The 18455-nt window shown below is 39.2% G+C and overlaps 1 long non-coding RNA gene across 3 annotated transcripts in view; it reads right to left on the reverse strand.

The window, feature by feature from the left end:
* Positions 1 to 18455, reverse strand: part of LOC118598053 — a 185284-nt gene that overhangs the window by 53283 nt on the left and 113546 nt on the right. For 2 of the 3 annotated variants that reach the window (XR_004947127.1, XR_004947129.1), the window contains one exon: positions 118 to 393. The exons of the other annotated variant lie outside the window; for it this stretch is intronic. This is a non-coding gene — a long non-coding RNA (uncharacterized LOC118598053). Of the gene's footprint in view, positions 1 to 117; positions 394 to 18455 lie in introns of those variants that run through there. 3 annotated transcript variants of the gene reach the window in all.

Genomic DNA, 18455 nt, shown 5'->3' on the forward strand with positions numbered 1-18455 from the left:
CTTTGTGAAATTCCGTCAAACAAACGATATTACTTAAAATTAAAAAAATGTCAATTTCAATATTTTCCATAGTTGTTCCATTTGTAAACACATTTTTCAGGATCTGACCTTATCCAGAAAATGTTCTTTATTTTGAGCCTTTACATCTGATGTAAATGTGGACTTTGTTTTGCATCTGCTGTCAGGTGCAGTGTTCACGTTCCTGACAGCAGAAGCAGGTTGCTGCTCATACCCCTCTTGACGTGCTCGGGTTTATACGGCGCCGCTTTGAAGTTTGGGGGAAGGATGTTTACCAAATCCAAATGTATTCCTTTGGAAATTGTACAGAGATGAAGTGGACCTGAATCCTGGAGAGTAGATCTCATAGTACCCTCTTCTTCCTTCCTGACTGAACTAACAAACAAACAAAAAAACGAGGACACATTTTCAAAGCAAGGCTGGAAACCTGAGACTGAAAGTACTCATGAAGGTCTTCTGACAGGCTGGGGATTAGTGTGTGAATGACATGAAAGGGTCGTTTTAAAAACAGGTGAGAGCAAATGAAAGACTGCGCAGAGAAAAAGCACAATGGGGGGAAAGACTGGCACTCGTTCCAGAACGGTGAATTCTCCAGCCGGCTATCAAATCTATGAGACAGAAAATGTATGAATGTCTGCTGAAAAATATCAGCGCCGCTGGATGAAATCCCATAAGAGATATGAACAGTCTTTCCTCTATATCAGCTTCTGATCTAATTTGACAAATGGATACCCATTATACAATTTCACATGATCGGTAGACTAAGCAGTAGAGAGCCGGCTGCTGCCACTTTGAATTTTTATTAAAAAAAAGGACATTCTCTTCTAAATTCACCTACACCCGATCCCCGGGATCGGCCCGACGTTTTTGTGTTATCTCAGGGACGCGCTCTGATTGAATTTACAGGAATGCTGGCGACGCTAAAAATTCCTATCAAGCTGTGAAAAAGATGAAAGTAAGCACAGTGTGAAACACGGCTCGCCTTTTTTCCTTTGATCGTGACCTTTTCTGAACGCAGTGTAATTAGCAAACACATAAGTGGTACAGTGCGGACAGACGTGACTGACATGAAAATGCTACAAACCCACATCCACGCAGCTTTTGCTGATTTCCTCACGTCTCAGAAATGTAATCATTAGACAGATTAATCAGTAGTGTCAAGTGTTGGTTGAAGCGCTCCTTTGAGAAAGTACGTTTACTTTGAATGTAAGTTAACCTGAACTCTCTGTGGGGGCAAAACTTAGTTACCTCAACACCTTGAAATAGTCAGACTGCAACCTCTCCGCCGTGACCAAAGAGCTATCACAGGACACCAGGGCCAAGATGGTGGACCTGAAGAGGACTGGTATGAGCTGATCTACAATACGCAAGCTGCTTGATGAGAGATGATCAGCTGTTAGCAATTAGTAGTAAATAGAAGGAACACAAAATCTCTGATGATCTCCTTCCATTTGGAGCTCCATGAAAGATCTCACCTGGTGGAGAACAAACTAATGATCTGGAATGGTGAGGTATTAGCCTAGAACTACACGAAGGAACTGGTCAATTACTTGGAGAGACCTGAAACCATTGTATATAAGGTTACTATGGTAACACACTACATTCCTATGGATTAACCAGCACATGTCCAAACTAGAGATCGACCAAAATGTATTTTTTTTAGTACTGATACCAATTTTTACTCGTCAAGAAAATCTATGTTTCAAACTAATATTAATGTGCAATAAAAGTAAAAAAAAAAATAGAATAATACAAACACCAACAATCAACTTTTTTATTGAATAAAGAAGTAAATAAAAAACTAATAAATAGCTAGAGCAGGGAGTATCAGGCTCAACAGCATTTTTTATTTTATTTATTTTTTTAAAATAGAAGTACCCTGAATTCTCTTAATAGTAAATAAATCAAAACTTCAACATACATTTCATGACTTATCTTTGAAAAAGAGGCGGAAGAATGTTGAGTTAACTAAACAAAACAGTATTTTATTTCATTATGTCAAAGCACAGTACGTATCACTCCGCCAGGCTCTTGACTACCCATAATGCCTCCTCGTTATTCTTATTATTCTGTGCTCCGTATAAACCAGAAACTACGGTACTTTTAATTAGTGATTAAATAAATGTTACAAACTGAATGATGTGTAGATAAAAAGCTTGAAATGCCTTAAATAAATAAATAATAAACATTGTGTGTAGATAACACTGAAGCTATGAATAAGTTATATTAGTAAATTAAAACCTCACGTCAGACGAGATACACGTTCCTCTCATTTCATGATGGTTCCTCGGTAATTGAAGAACAATTGGAGCAGCTGGCTTCATAAAGTACAGCTGAGTTGATCCTAAACCGTTTGGGCTGCCTTCATATTATGGAATGCTGAAAGACAAAATTAAAACTGAGCATTGATTTTTTTTTTTAGAGTTCTTGCAGCCTTTTTTTGTTTTTATTTTTTACCGAACAAATACTGGGCGAGAGGGCGGTTTACATTACGGTTCGATCTTTAAGTCGTGTTCACAATCCATTATGTTGGAGTTATTTTATGTAGTCCAATCCATTTGTAGATTTAAAAAAATAATTCCAAACTAGTAACTAACCTCAATCTCAATTACAGTGGGACAAAAAAGTATTTAGACAGTCACCAATTGTGTAAGTTCTCCCACTTAAAAAGATGAGAGGCCTGTAATTTTCATCATAGGTATACCTCAACTATGAGAGACAAAATCGAGAAAAACCCCCAGAAAATCACATTTTCTGATTTTTAAAGAATGTATTTATAATTTATGGTGGGATATAAGTATTTGGTCAATAACAAAAGTTCAACTCAATACTTTGTTATATAACCTTTGTTGGAAATGACAGCAGTCAAACGTTTTCTGTAACTCTGTAAGTTTTTGGTCCAGTCCTCCATGCAGATCTCCTCTAGAGCAGTGATGTTTTGGGGTTGTTGCCGGGCAACACAGACTATCAACTCCCTCCAAAGATTTTCTATGGGGTTGAGATGTGGAGATTGGCTAGGCCACTCCAGGAGCTTGAAAGGCTTCTTATGAATCCACTCCTTCGTTATTCAGGCAGTGTTTTTGGGATGGTTGTCATCCTAAAAGACCCAACTAAGTTTCATCTTCAATGCTGATGGAAAGAGATTTTCACTCAAAATCTGACCATACATGGCCCCATTCATTCTTTTCTTTACTTGGTTTAGTCATCCTGGTCCCTGGTTTGCTGAAAACAGCCCTAAAGCATGATGTTTCCACCCCCGTGCTTTACAGTAGGTATGGTGTTCTATGGATGCAACTCAGCTACAATGGCGTTGTTACCAAAAAGTTCTACTTTGGTTTTATCTGACCATAGAACATTCTCCTAACCCTCTTCTGGGTCATCCAAATGTTCTCTAGCAAACTTTAGACGGGCCTCCACATACACTGGCTTTAGCAAGGGGAGACATCTGACACTGCAGAGTTTGAGTCCATGGTGGCGTAGTGTGTTACTGATGGTAGTCTTTGTTATTTTGGTCCCAGCTCTCTGCAGGTCATTCACTAGGTCCCCCCATGTGGTTCTGGGATTTTTGTTCACCGTTCTTGTGATCGTTTTGACCTCACAGGGTCCCCCCACATGGGGGGAGATTATCAGTGATCTCTTATGTCTTTCATTTCCTTATAATTGATTTCTTCACACAAAGCTGCTTATCTATTGCAGATTCTTCCCAGCAATTTTCTGGTGTCCTAAGATAGCTCTTTGGTCTTGACCATTTCGAAGTTTGACTGTTTGAGGTTGTGGACAGGTGTCTTTGATATAGATAACGAGTTCAAACAGGTGCCATTAATACAGGTAACGAGTGGAGGACAGAAATCTTGCTTGTTTGTAGATGACCAAATATTATTTTTCACCATAATTTGCAAATGTATTCTTTATGGATGTTTTTGTCTCATAGACATCTCTATGATGAAATTTACAGACCTCACTTATCTTTTTAGGTGGGAGAACTTGCACAATTCATAGCTGACGTAATACTTTTCACTGTATGTCCTCCATCCATAGAAAAATGCCACAAGAACGTGTTCGAAACATAATTTTCATTTGAGTAAACCTTTTTACTTTCTAAAGTCCTTTTTTTTTTTTTTTTTTTTACTTTTCTTGGAACAAAACTTAATTTTTTATCACTTCCTGCAGAGCCGTGCACGTTTCAGCAATATGTCATAACGGAACAGTCCCATGATTAAAGACCGTGTTTTGACACGTCCCACGACGAAAGAAACAAAGACTTCCATATGTCCCTGCCTGTTCTCTGTCATAACAAGATCCTAAGTGAATTGGCTAAATGTGAAGCAAAGAAAATAGGATTCTCTTGATGCATCATTAGCAAATTCACATAAATACAAATACAACCATAAAAACTGCACCGTAAATACACAAATCCCTTCTGTCAACGATAAAAGGTTTTCTGTGACAATAAATGTTCACTTTTCAAACATAGAATCAATTTATTTCTCTGTATTTATTATAAGAGTGGCAGATACAGTAAATCACAGTTCAATGTGTCTCTATGTGTCACTCTGTTTCCAACGGAAACCGTCCTCTGCCTGTTCTTTTTATTAGCCGAGATAAAACAGTCTCTTTATTTGCTTTGCATTTGGAAGTCCTTTAATTTCTAATTTGGATTTCAATCAGCTTTGTTTCCTCAGACGATATGGCCCACACTAATATTCCGAGCGCTGGAAATATTCATTTCGCCTCAGCTAAAGTAAATTGTGTTTAATTTTTCAAACAGATTAACGTCTCTGCTGATCAGTCTTTTCTGTGACCGCTGGAAGGTGACTGACTGGAAGTACGAGAAGGGAGTCCGTGAGAAGTCGACTTTTCTGGTCAACAAGCTGTAACGTGCTTCAAAATGTAACACCTGACGTTAGTCAAACTACTTCTGTCATCAAAGTTAAAGTCCCAGTAGTTGTGAGAGACATAGGTGTGTGAAATCTTTCTTCACATTTGACCCATCTCCTGGGGGAGAGGTGAGCTGCAGACACAGCCACACTCGGGAACCATTTGGTGGTTTAACCCCCCAATCCAACCCCTTAATGCTGAGTGTCCAGCAGGGAGACACTGGGCGCCATTTTTAGAGTCCCTGGTATGACTCGGCCGGGATTTGAACTCACGACCTTCCAATCTCAGGGTGGACACTCTACCATAAGCTTATATGTTTATGCAGTGAATACAAGCCAATTATGGTTAAACCAAATTAAATGGTCGATGAGTTAGAAAAAAGTGTAGTATCTGGTGTCAGTGATGACAGCTCAGGTGTTACAGGGTTTTATGTCGATTAGAAAAGAAGGTTGACTTTCAGGTTTTTAACCAAAAATAAGAGTTTAAACAATGAATGTTGAGGTTTCGCCCATTAGCATCTCTTTGAGTTTAAATTGTTGTACATAAATCACTATATAAAATCCATTACACCCACCATGATAGTTTTCTCTTTAGAATAGCACACTGTTTTTCGAACCATGAGGTACACTTAAAATACTTGATTTCTCAAACTTCAACAGTATGCTTGTAATCTGGTGCTGGTATTCAAAAATTCTAGTTGTCTTTAGAAACTATAGTTTCTATGTATTGTACAACTCGTTTAAAGCGTGACTTTTCATGGTAACATAATTCTTGTCTGGATGACCTCAAACTTTTGAACCGTAGTAAATGGCGTATACTTGTACAACACTTTTCTACCTTCCTTGAAGGCCCAAAGCACTTCACACACTGGTGGCTGCACTGCTACCATAAACTGGCGTCAACCTTCCACCAGAGGCAATGTGGGGTTTAGTGTCTTGTCCAAGGACACTTTGACACATGGGCGGGAATCAAACCCGCAATCTTCCAATCATGAGTCAATTTCCCTACTGCTGCACCACGGCCGCCCCATAGTGTATGTGTTTCAGATTTACTGGGGAACATGGTGCTTTCAGTAAGACTTCTGTAAACCACGAAGGCGCACCGCTTGATGGATTGTTGGAGAATTATGGGTACTGTAGTCAAGAGCCAACATAATGGTGTGTTACAACTGAATGTGATATTCTCTCTGCACCATAGAGCCAATTATATATTGAAAGAATGTTCTTGTATGATTGTTTATAACTGAAACTGCAATTATCTGAAAAGATAAAATATCACAAAGAATACAAAGTAGGCTGTTGTATAGAAATATACTTATTTGAAAGAAATACTGCGATGGTCAGGTGACCAATCCAGGATATACCACTTAAAGGGGTCTTTGAAAATTTATTAAAGAAAATATATTCAAAATTGCCTCTTCATATTAATTAAAAAATGAAAAAAAAGTTTGTATTTTCCACATATGATATGAATAGCACTTTGAGGACAGTTCTTTGACAGTTATATTTTCTTTTCAAAGTTAAAATAAACTCATTAAAATTTCACTTATTTCACACATAAGCAAAATAAAACCCCTAACTTTTATTTTAAATAGGTAGATGTACAATAAAAGTAAAGTTTAAATAACTAAAAAACATAGATGATGTAAACATTGCCAGTTATGAGGTATGTCTTCCTCCTCAAAAAAAAAAAAAAGTATGTAGATGCAGAATAAACAAGGCAAAATAGTTAGAATTGTGTGGTGCAGGCTGAGGGTCTACAGTCATTTGTTGCTCAGTGAAAAGGAACTCAAAAAAGCAGGGTTATCCTGCCAGGCTGTCACAGAAATCTGCCACCTCTTGGAGGGAAATTTACAAACAGTTTCCAACTGTGCCAATGCCCTCCCAGCTACTGTCAAAGTCAAGGCTGCTCTGCATTTTGATGCGAGGGGGTTTCTTTAGCGCCCCTTTGAATTGTAACCCAAGTCGTTTTTGCAATGTGCCGTAGGTGCAACAAACAAACAAAGTTTGAACATCTGTGACTAACCATCAGTGTGAGCACAAAATAAAGGTTTACACATAAATTAGGAGTCATCCCCAGGAGATTTGCACAAAAATTGACAATGTTCGGTCCACTCTTGATAGGTTGGGCGCCATGGGGGCGGCAACAGGGAGCTTCAGCTGCAGCAAGAAATTTAGAGATACCGTAGATGCTTATATTTCATGGTCATGAACTTTAAGAGAAAGTTGAACAAGAGTTTAAATGCATCACAACTTCAAAACTTATTTCAAACTAGCATTTAGAAACCTTGATTGGTTTAGGTACCTATTTAAAATAAAAAATAATTGATTCCAAGTTTCTTGAAAGACAAATCCATGTACTTTCAGTTGGGACCACAATGACAAGGACAGATACATTTATGAAGGTAAACATCGTGCAATTTGTAGAAAACAAATAGCTTCATACAAGAATTTTTAAGAAAAAATCTAAACCACAAATACTGAACAAAAATATAAACACAACCCCACCAATATAACAAAACAGTACAGTTTAGAGTTGCTTTTATTGGGACCAGTTTAAGGCACACCTGCGCAATAGTCATCAGTATCCTGATATGGCACACCTGTGCAATAGTCATCAGTATCCTGATATGGCACACCTGTGCAATCATCATCAGTATCCTGATATGGCACACCTGTGCAATAGTCATCAACATTCTAATGTGTGATAGTCATCAGTATCCTGATTTGGCACATCTGCACAATAGTCATCAGTATCCTGATATGCACATATGTACAATAGTCATCAGTATCCTGATTTGGCACATCTGCACAATAGTCATCAGTATCCTGATATGCACATATGTACAATAGTCATCAACATTCTAATATGGAACACATGTGCGATAGTCATCAGTATCCTGATTTGGCACATCTGCACAATAGTTATCAGTATCTTGATTTGGCACATCTGTACAATAGTCATCAGTATCCCGATATGCACATATGTACAATAGTCATCAGTATCCTGATATGGCACATCTGTGCAATAGCCATCAGTATCCGGATATGGCACACCTGTGCAATAGTCATCAACATTCTAATATGGCACATCTGCACAATAGTCATCAGTATCCTGATTTGGCACATCTGTACAATAGTCATCAGTATCCTGATATGCACATATGTACAATAGTCATCAGTATCCTGATATTCACATATGTACAATAGTCATCAGTATCCTGATATGGCACACCTGTCCAATAGTCATCAGCATTCTAATATGCCACACCTGTGCAATAGTCATCAGTATCCTGATATGGCACACCTGTACAATAGTCATCAGTATCCTGATATGCACATATGTACAATAGTCATCAACATTCTAATATGGCACACCTGTGCAATAGTCATCAGCATTCTAATATGCCACACCTGTGCAATAGTCATCAGTATCCTGATATGCACATATGTACAATAGTCATCAGTATCCTGATATGGCACACCTGTGCAATAGCCATCAGCATTCTAATATGACACACCTGTGCAATAATCATCAGTATCCTGATATGGCACATCTGTACAATAGTCACCAGTAGTTTTGGTATGCCCATTTCAGTTGCTGCGTCCTTTATCTGAGCTTATTCAAGAATCCGGTTTTCTAATCCAACACAATTTGATTGAAGAAATACTCAGAAACACAGTATTTCACAGTAAATTCTATGATATAGATCGACTACTATGAGGAAAAATGCGACAAGATCATGTTAAAAAACTCAAAAGAGACAATTTCCATTAGAGTCATCTTTATGTTATATATAAGTTATTACAACAAACAGCTTATCTGTTCATAAGAGCCAAAAACGCACTTCTTGAGCATCTTCTAAATGTTATCATTTCTACGCAGCACACCAAAAATATTTAAACACAGTTTCAGTTAATGAAAGATAAACTGCATCCACTGCTTTATGCTATATATTCCTGTAGTTGCAGCAACAGTCAACCTGTTCCCTAGAGCTAAACAATACACTTTTTATCAGTGTTATAATTTCAAGAAACATGTATTGGTGCCACCACATGATTGCTGAGACTTTCTGCAAGATGTTAAGCTGGAAAAACATTGAAAAGCGAAGGTAATTGGTGCCAGATGTAAGGTTCTGTTTTTGCACGAGTAGTTTAGTACAATGATACAATGTTCTTTACCATTCAAACATAAATACTGTAAGCATTTTTAGTCAAAGTGATCTTTTTTTAAAGTGGTATTGTAAGACAGCAAGATACTTCTAATATACATCAAGCTGTGCGAGAAGGAAGTAAGATTTACAAATAATTGGTGTCAGAAACCTCAAAGGAACAAAAGTAATTATTTCCTCTGCATTCCAAAATTTGATTTAAATAAAAAGTCTGTTTTTCCTTCTTCACTTCTTACACTGTTTATAGATGACAGACAGCAACCAGTGAAGTGTGAGATCATTTCTCACCTAAAACTCAGCTAATCAGTAAAATTAGCTTTCAAAATAAGTGTGGGCACATCCTTGGAATGTAAATTTGCATTTTTCTTTCCTGCTCTGAAACTTGGGGATGCTAGACTCTCCAATAAAAAAAGAAAAAAGTAAACAAAGGCACAAATGCTGTTGTTGATTTATGTGATTGGTAGCCCAATGAAACCTTTCATTTGTTTCCTCAATGACTTTTCTCAATCAAAAAAGTCTTGATTAAGCAAATTCTTAGACAAATAAATAACAATTGTGTGTCTCAAGATAGCCCACTGCTTGAAAAATACCTTTTATACAGACCTCGATTTGCATATTTATGAAAAAGTTGGTAGTTTGAAAGCATAAAACCCCCCGAAATGTCTGCTCCATCTGCCTTCAGGGGGTTCCTGCTGTGGGGCTGTCACAGCCAAGTTTTTCAAAATAATTATCTGAGGTATGTGCTAATTAAAACAGAAAGAGATTTCAGCTAGCCCAATCAATTTTAACCGACATCTGACAGCACTGCCCATTAAATTGGTTCGTTAAATGTATATAAAAAAAAAAAAAATCTTTTCCCCAACTGATATGACAAAACACCGTAAATGATCCAACTTATTTAATAACACATGTGAGCTTTAAAGAAGATCCACTGTATAATCATGGCTCGGAGCAACCAATCACGTGGTACACAACCATAAAGTGTTCATTAATGCCAGTTATAGGAAGGGAGGTTGTTTTAAGGGCAGCAAAAACACTAATCTCTACATGAGTCAGAGGTCTAACACCAATCCTGAACAGATTTTTGTGCGTAGACCTGTTGTGTCCTAGTTTCTTCTGTCAAGTATAAACCTAGTATCGTTGGGCGACTGAGCTGCTGTTTTCCCCTGAGACAGGATTTAGCGGCCGCGCGGTAAGGCCGATAATCTAGTACAGAGCCAAGCGACGGCGGGATTTACCATCCTAACCTTTCCTAGAACATTCATGAAAAGAAGCAATTACTTGTGGGAACAACACATGAAAGAAAGCCATCACCACACCGCCGGCCTCGCCTCTTCCTAATAATGGAAGAGACGATACCATCAGAAGTAAAAATGCACCAGCAAAAGACATCTGTCCACAGTGTTTGCCTCAGGCTTGAGTGTTTTCACGGATTTTTCCAAAGAAAATTTCTTAAAGGATGGGTCGTTGCTGATGTATGCATACGAGTAGAAATGTATTGATCAAATATCAAGGGTGGGCTAAGTAACAATCTCAATACCTCTAAACTCACTTACGGTTCGTTTTCTCTTTTGTTGTAACCGTTACATAAAAAAAGAGGAATACTGCAGGATTTTGTTTCGGAAGTTTTAGTATGTGGTTCCCACAACTGTGAGGAAATGTCTGATGGTACGTACACACCGGTGATGTGAGTTCAAGAACTCTTGTTCAAGCCTCTTTCAGTACAGTTGGAAGAGGTTTGGAGGAAAAGTCAAAGTGGTGCAAATCTGGTGAATCTCGCTCCAGGCTTTTTCCTTCACAGCTCTATTCCCATATATGAAAGACTTAGTGTCATGTTATTCCAGGCAATTATGAATTTCCCCTTCATGATCAATTTTCAAATGGTTGGTACTTTTGTAAATTATAAAGAGGCTACCTATACTTTACTACTAATGCATTGTCCACGATTGGTCAAAGTTCAACTGGTTTAACTTTAAACTCGCGTTTAGTGTTTTTGTGTACTTAGAGCCTGAAATAGGGCGTGGCAGAAAAGATGGTGGCTGAAAATCCTTAGCTGATAGGAATTCCAAGATCGGAACATTATCATCCCCCCATCCAACGCCACGCATTTTAGTATAAAAAGTCAAATTTTAAAGATACATTTTTTGTGCTTTAAGCTTTGAACCTGAGGGGTTTCTGTCAAAACCTACAATACTCTTTGACACACTGAAACTCCTTACTTGATCAACGTGTCTTAGCTGAAAAAGAGCTGAATAGCGCTGGTAAGCAACACTTAAAAGCAACTTTTCACAAGTAATTTTATATCTATATTTTTCACGACAAAGCTATAGATGTTGATCGCGTACAGGGTTGAAGCTAACTGCAGTTAAACGCAAACACTGGTCAGTAGCTAAAGCTCCAATGTAAAAGACTTAACAGTTTTATAACTCTGAACACTTTTGTTAATATCCTTTAATAAAGCGTTTAACCTCTTTTGACACATTTTAAGCTAATCCTGAACGCTCAAAAGAAAATTTATAAAAGTTGCTACGACTCTGAAATCTTCTGAAATTTCAGCTTCTGGCTAATGATTTTCAGCCGCCATCCTACCTGCCGCCAGGTCCTCTTGGAAAACAGACTTAAAAAAGAGTGTAGTGATCCGTTTTCAATGCAGAAACCCATATTTAAGTGTGTTTACACAGACTTTTCTTTAGAAGTGGTCGCTTGAATGCACATTTCTTTACTTTAGGATTGTTTTTTTTATAAAATTTGCAAAGCTGACCCTATCTTTTAGAGAAAGTCTAATGTTACGTACGCACCCAGCATGTGATGTGCATTCAAGAACGAGCTAAACCAGTATTCTTGATTGTGCTTTTTGTATGGTTTTGTTACTAGCGCACATCTTCACAGTTGGACGACCTTGTTATGAAATGTTGAAGTGGTGCAAATCTCACAAATCTTGCTCCATGCTTTTTCTTTTCCAGCTCTATTCCGATATATGTAAAATCTGGTGTCATATAAGTCCCGCTAGGGGCAAACTGCTATTATTAATTTCTCCTCTATGATTAATTTTCAAACGGTTTTGTGTCTTGAAAAAGACACTACCTATACATTACTACCAAATTGGAGTCCTAGATGGGTCAAACGGTTATAGCGATGTGTGAACTCCCTAATTTGGCACATAAGCACATTTACAGAGATTTCATTGAAAGTGGTTGTAAGTTCCAATCCACTGTGACTGTGTCAGGGTGGTGTCAGACAAAAAGATGGAAGAATCTGAGGAGGAGGTTAGGGTGGGGTGGATTATCTACCTTTGATTTACAGCTGGAATGGAGAGCCAAATGAATGAGCTGAGGTCTACCATCTGCTGATTTGTAGGACAGCGGCGACGCAGCCATCTGTGCTGGAGTCTATTTTAACATTTTGTGTTTAGAAGCAAGAACGAGACAATCCTGATAACAAGCACAAGATTACACAGCCACAAGCACGCTATAACTTAATACACAATATGTGAGAGATACACTCCACTGTATCGGCCGGAGACTAAATCATTTCCTCTTTCATTTTCAATTCTCAGCCCATTCTAATCATTCAAGGCTGTGTTATTACATAATATATTGTAAGGGAGGCTGTCATAGCGTGTTGGCCATGACCATTAAGCCAATGCATTCATTTCAGATATTGGCTTAGTTCATCAGTGTGGTGGGAAATTGGCAATAGGGAATGGAGTTTGCAGGGGGGAGGGGGGTGTTGTAGCTGTATTTCCAGACCGTCAGCTGAGGAGATTTTAAAAGACAATTCCCATCATGTCTTTTGTTCCCCCTCTACTGAACCTCTGGTCTAAATAAGAAAGTGTCATACTTGAACACCTGCCAGACTTCTCCCCTCCTCAGGCTCTGTTTTGTGGTTCATAAGGGACAAAGAAGAAGAGTAGAGGCAGGAAGATCGGCCGATAGCAGAGACAGAAATGAGATTTTCTTCATGTCAGAGTGGACTGTAGATTTCATTTTTTGCCATCACTCCAATCGAAGCATAAGCCGTAACGATTGTGATTTATAATCAAATGATTGGGTCTTTTTAAACTGGAAAAGTGTTAAAAATGTTACAGCCTCGTTGTATATATATATAGACGTCCACGTTTAATGAAAATTTGATGTAAATTTATCAAAAATGTTGGGATTCCGCCTCCAGAACTCTCGCGTTTACGCATTGCTACCCAAGTTTTTAAGTCCGATTGCGGGATGTAGATACACATACAAAACAGACAGTCAATAATCGAGTGTTGGAAGTTCAATCAGTTGAACTTCTTCAAGCTAAATTGCGACAATGTTCAACTTCGACCAACCGAGGACTCGGATTTGGTAGCGTCCTTTTCATAACACGGAATAACCAAACGTTACAAAAATGATCACATAGATGGCATTAATATTTGCTTTTTCTGATCAGCCAGAATTATAAAACATCTAGTCTTTCATACATTTAAGTACAGCTGTGATGAAAAACCCTGCAGCAAGATTCACAAGATTTGATTTTGCGCAACAAGACTCTACCGATCGTAGTTGGCGCACAAGTGCCAGCGAAGAAACAAAAGAAGAACTTGTCTCCCTACTTGTGAACAACGCTGGCTTAATACACCTTCATGAAACCGTGTATAGTGTGTTCTTGAATGCACCAGTAGATACCTTTAGGGCTAAGAAGTTGTGACGGCACCACTCCCAAATTTTGTGACACAACTGGTGTTTTTATGATTTTAAATGTTTAAGACCTTCTCATAACCGTGTCATTACCAGTCCATTAGTGGTTACCACTTCCTTTTGTCATTAAAAAAACAATTAACAACTGAGATTACATAGAAAACTCTTCAAATTAGAAAATGTAAGTCAATTCTCTTTGTATCTGACCTGATTATTTAAGAACAAAGACGAAATTATGTTAGGCGAAAGTCCTTAAAAGGTATTTGTCTAGGCTCTTCCACGCTGCATGCAACATAGTGCACAAATTCAATATAATTTGTTAAACAGGAAGCAATTTTTTTAGAAAGTAAATAAAATGAAACATATATTTTTTTTTTATTTTTAGTGGAAACTAGGAAAATAGACCGTTTTTCTTTTGACTATACTTCAGAGATTCTCCCCTCCCTCAGGAAGAGTCTTTGTGTCATTCTGGACTGTTCCATTTTCACATCTACAACCTCACTTGGTCAGCATATTTCAATGTCCAAAACATTAATTGTCTGCACAATTATATATAACTATCGTATTTTTTGGGGTATAAGTCGCAGGAGCAAAAAAAGAAAAGCTTATACAAGTCGCACCGGAGTATTAGTAGCACTTTAAAGGTTAACCAAACCCTAAATCAACTTTTTGTTTGCTGTTGATCTCTTTAAATAGGGCTTTACAGGTGATGTCAGTTGGTCATGAAAATAAACGTGTTTAATTCTTGAAAATATAGTCCAAAATAGTCAGTGTGCTGCCCCCTACAGGTTGAAACAAGGTACTACAGCTGAATGTCATCATGTAAGTCCCACATAATTTCTGAAGTCCCACATCATCATCTGCAGCTTGTAATAACAGTCAGAGAGACTCTTCTTCCCCAGCCCCACCCCTCTCTTTCGGCTGTGGGCGGAGTCAGCCTCTAACTTTCCTGTTTGGTTACCCTTTAAGGAGAAATTGAAATGCTTCTGAGCAAATCCACCAAGCCCAGCTTAATGCTACCTTCAAACCAAACGGGATCCATGAGTCAAATCTTTTTCGACACTCGTCAAATTTGACGCCTGTCTGAAAACGTTCAATGTGCTCTCGTCGTGAATGGGAGGAGCTACCTTCAGATTTTTAGCGTCATCACTACATCATCGGTTCATAAAATCATTTAGAGTTTTTTGTTTATGTTTTATAGCAGGAACAGCCTTTGCATTACGGTGATTTCAGCGGTACTTCCATGTCTCTGTAATCCATGACTTACTGGACCACATTAGTCCAAAGAAGAAACAAATAAAAACAATAACAATAATAATGTCTCGATGCAATTAAGAAAACTCAGTAAAGTTTAGGACAGGGGTCGCACTGGATCCAGTGCCCAAACAATATCAGGGACCCATGATTTTATTTTTGTTTCATAGAAAGTCACATAGAACGTGACTTTTTATTCCACCCTTCTACAGACTGTGACTCTATCTGAACATAAAATTTGATTATGCGTAGCATTAAATAAATTTTTACCCAGTGACTGTTACACTTTTTCTATTAGCCTACAAACTGACCCTGGTCCCCCATCTCCTCCATGGTTTTTTTTTTTTTTGGAGGGCACTTCTTCTGTGCTGCTGTCAAATACTGATACGCCTACAGTGCCCTCTAGTGGTTGTTAGTGGGAAGACAAACAATTGATGAGCTAATATTTTTGAAGAGTAACCAAACATAACAGGTGGAGGCTGACTCCGGCAGGTGGAGGCAAACTCCAGCCCAGATTTGAAAATGAAAAAAGAGGGAGGGGCCGGGCTAGGGGAAGTGGGCTGAGTGGAGGGCGTGTGGTCTGAATGTGATGGACAGTGACAGTGATTTTAACTTGAGGTAACTAAAGGATCTTTTTATTATTGTTTCAATGAAAATAAAATAATTTTAAACATTTTAAGGTTCAGAAGGCCCAAGCAGGCTGTCTCCCCATCCCACAGCCGCTGTGTCTGTCGGTCAGCAGCTTTCCAAGGTCCGGTTGAGCTAGCAAGCAAGCTCTGCTGTTCTCGGCGTAGCAGAGCGACCTCCGCTGCTCTCTGCGTCGACGCTCGAGCGTGTCGAATTTACAAATATCTTCGGGGCTTTTATACTCAGAGCATGATGACGTGAAACTTCTTTGACTTACACCAGTTGACCAATCACAAAATTCAACTGAAATACCTCATTTCAACCTGTAGGAGGCAGCACATAGACAGTTTTAGACTATAATTTCAGGAATTAAACAAGTTTATAATAAACTGTCCAAAAATGTGGCAAGGATCAACAGACAGAACTTTTAAAGCCCCATTTTTGGAGGTCAACAGACAAAAAGAGTTGATTTAGGGTTTGGCTACCCTTCATAAAATCACACATAAGTCACTCCTGACTATAAGTCGTGCCCCTGGCAAAACTATGAAATCCATACTGCAAAAAATACTGTAACACCGTTTGCTGTGATTCCTTTCCCATTTTGTGTAGCACTTTATTAAGACAGTCCTGGATGTGACCTAGTGATTGAAAAAACAAACAAAAAGGGCCACTTAGGAATCAAACCTGAAATAGGACATACAAAGACAACCAACGACAGAAGAAGAGAGTACATGAGAGCAGGACCAGGGGAATGGCAGCGAGACTTCAATGCCACACATCACCCGTCCCTGGATTCAACTCCAGCTACTCCGCATGGATGATTCACATTGTGAGACGCAATTACCAGCATGACATTTGCTTTTAATTGGGTTACCAATGACTCCTTTCTGAGGCAAAGGTCATTTTCCAGCACAAGTCGAAGTCTCCCACCGCCCATATTTCAGTGGAGGGCTGATGAAGTATGAGTCTGGTGAACGGCAAACTCCCACCGCCACAGAAAGTGACATTTACACATCATTTACAAGCTCTTTGGTAAGTGGAATTACACAGCCCATGAGACAAATTGTGTACTGGCTTCTATGGAAACAGCATACTGTTATATATGTGGGCGGTAAAGTTAAACTGTTGCCAATATGTGTGGCGTCTTACATGCGAACGTGGAGTACAAACAGCGGTACGGTATATATTCCTTTACTGTCAGAGCCTTTAAATACTGCTAAACCGGAGTTTTCAACACCTAGTGACAGCGATTGGACTGTGTACTTTTTTTTTTCATGGACTTTTTTCACCTCAACATGGCAACTGCCAGCTTAGTGCACCCAGGCGTATTAATAGAACCGCGTTTCGGCTTCAGGATTTATTTCCTTTTGTCTTCGCCTGTTAAGAAGTTACTTTTTATCAAGGTTCGGCTGCTCCTGGAAAGCTTTCAGCCCGAGTGAGTTGTTGACAGTTAGAGCAGCTCCACCACTTGCTTACATTTCGCAATTAATTAATCAGGTCAGATACGGAGAGAGCCGGCCCCAAGGTGTTTCCTAGCAACGACGCCGCTGTGATGGGTCTGCAGTGCTGGTGCATGTGCGGTGCTTCACGGAGAGTTACTGCCGCAGTAAACCTGTCTCTCGGCCCATAAGTGATTTGTGACTTCCCACTCTTTTGCTGTGTCAATGTGGCGAGGAAAGGCACGCGCCGCCTTTTGTTTGAGCAAGCGCACTTTTATTGCGGGCAGGAGATTGGCAGATGGTGCGTGATCCATCTCACCGAGAGCTGTGTTTGTTCAGACGACGGTAGCTAGAGAAAAAAAAAAAAAGATGTACGTGGCCTTTTGATGAGAATTGCATTATTTCCCTAATTGGCTTTTTTATTCTTTTAAGTGAAGATTTTGTCTGAAATGGAGGACGAGTGACATCGAGCAGAAGGTCACACCAAAAAGGTTGACGCGGTTGTTTGTATTTCAAACACAATTATCTTTTGCCTCTAATTTGCAAACAAGGCTTTTGTTAGCTTTCATAACTAAGCTTTAATCTCAGGCGCTGCCATTGGAATAAAATCTAATCGTTAATTACGCTGCTTATCCACAGATACTACACAAACTGTCTGTTAGGATTTGACTAAAAGCTTCAAACTATTGACTGTATAAGAGAACTGGACTGAGTGACCCCTCCCACCCTTGCATTCCAAACAGGAAGTACTTGCTGGTTCCAAGAAGCCAAAGTCCTATAGACTTCAATTGAGAAATAAACAGCTTTTACTCAGACATTCCATTCGGATATGGCGGTATGGTCAACAGAGGATGTCCCCCGCCGAAAGCTCCAACCCAGCCAGAAGAAGATTCCCCGCCGCACCAGGGGGCCCAGAATGTGGCCCCACCCTGTAGAGCCACCTCAGCCCCAGACGAGCAGCCCATTACCCCCTAGGAATTCTGGGTATCCCTGCACCCCAACTCCAGGCACTTACCAGGCGCCCCCACTCGCCAGGCAACCACTGTTAGGTCTAGGACAGGGGTCGGCAACTCAAAGAGTTGAAAGAGCCACTTTGGACCAATACAATAAAAAGCAAAGGTGTCTGGAGCCGCATAAATTGAATCAACTTATAAAGGTCTTACACTATAAGTAACACACGGAGAATGTGAATGTGTCGAATAAACGATTATTTCTCCTGCTTCTCCTGCTGCATGGCTTCATGTCATGTAATCTTCATTTTTAGCCACATGTCACTTGTTGAGACATTGCAGCGTCAAACAACCTGATCAAAGCTGAATGGCCTCATAATGAACAATTGAGCTTATATTTTGACATCCCTCAATAACACGAGAGGGGGTCCTGATCAGTCTCTCC

Source organism: Oryzias melastigma, linkage group LG23, assembly GCF_002922805.2.
Source record: "Oryzias melastigma strain HK-1 linkage group LG23, ASM292280v2, whole genome shotgun sequence".
Taxonomy (NCBI): domain Eukaryota; kingdom Metazoa; phylum Chordata; class Actinopteri; order Beloniformes; family Adrianichthyidae; genus Oryzias; species Oryzias melastigma.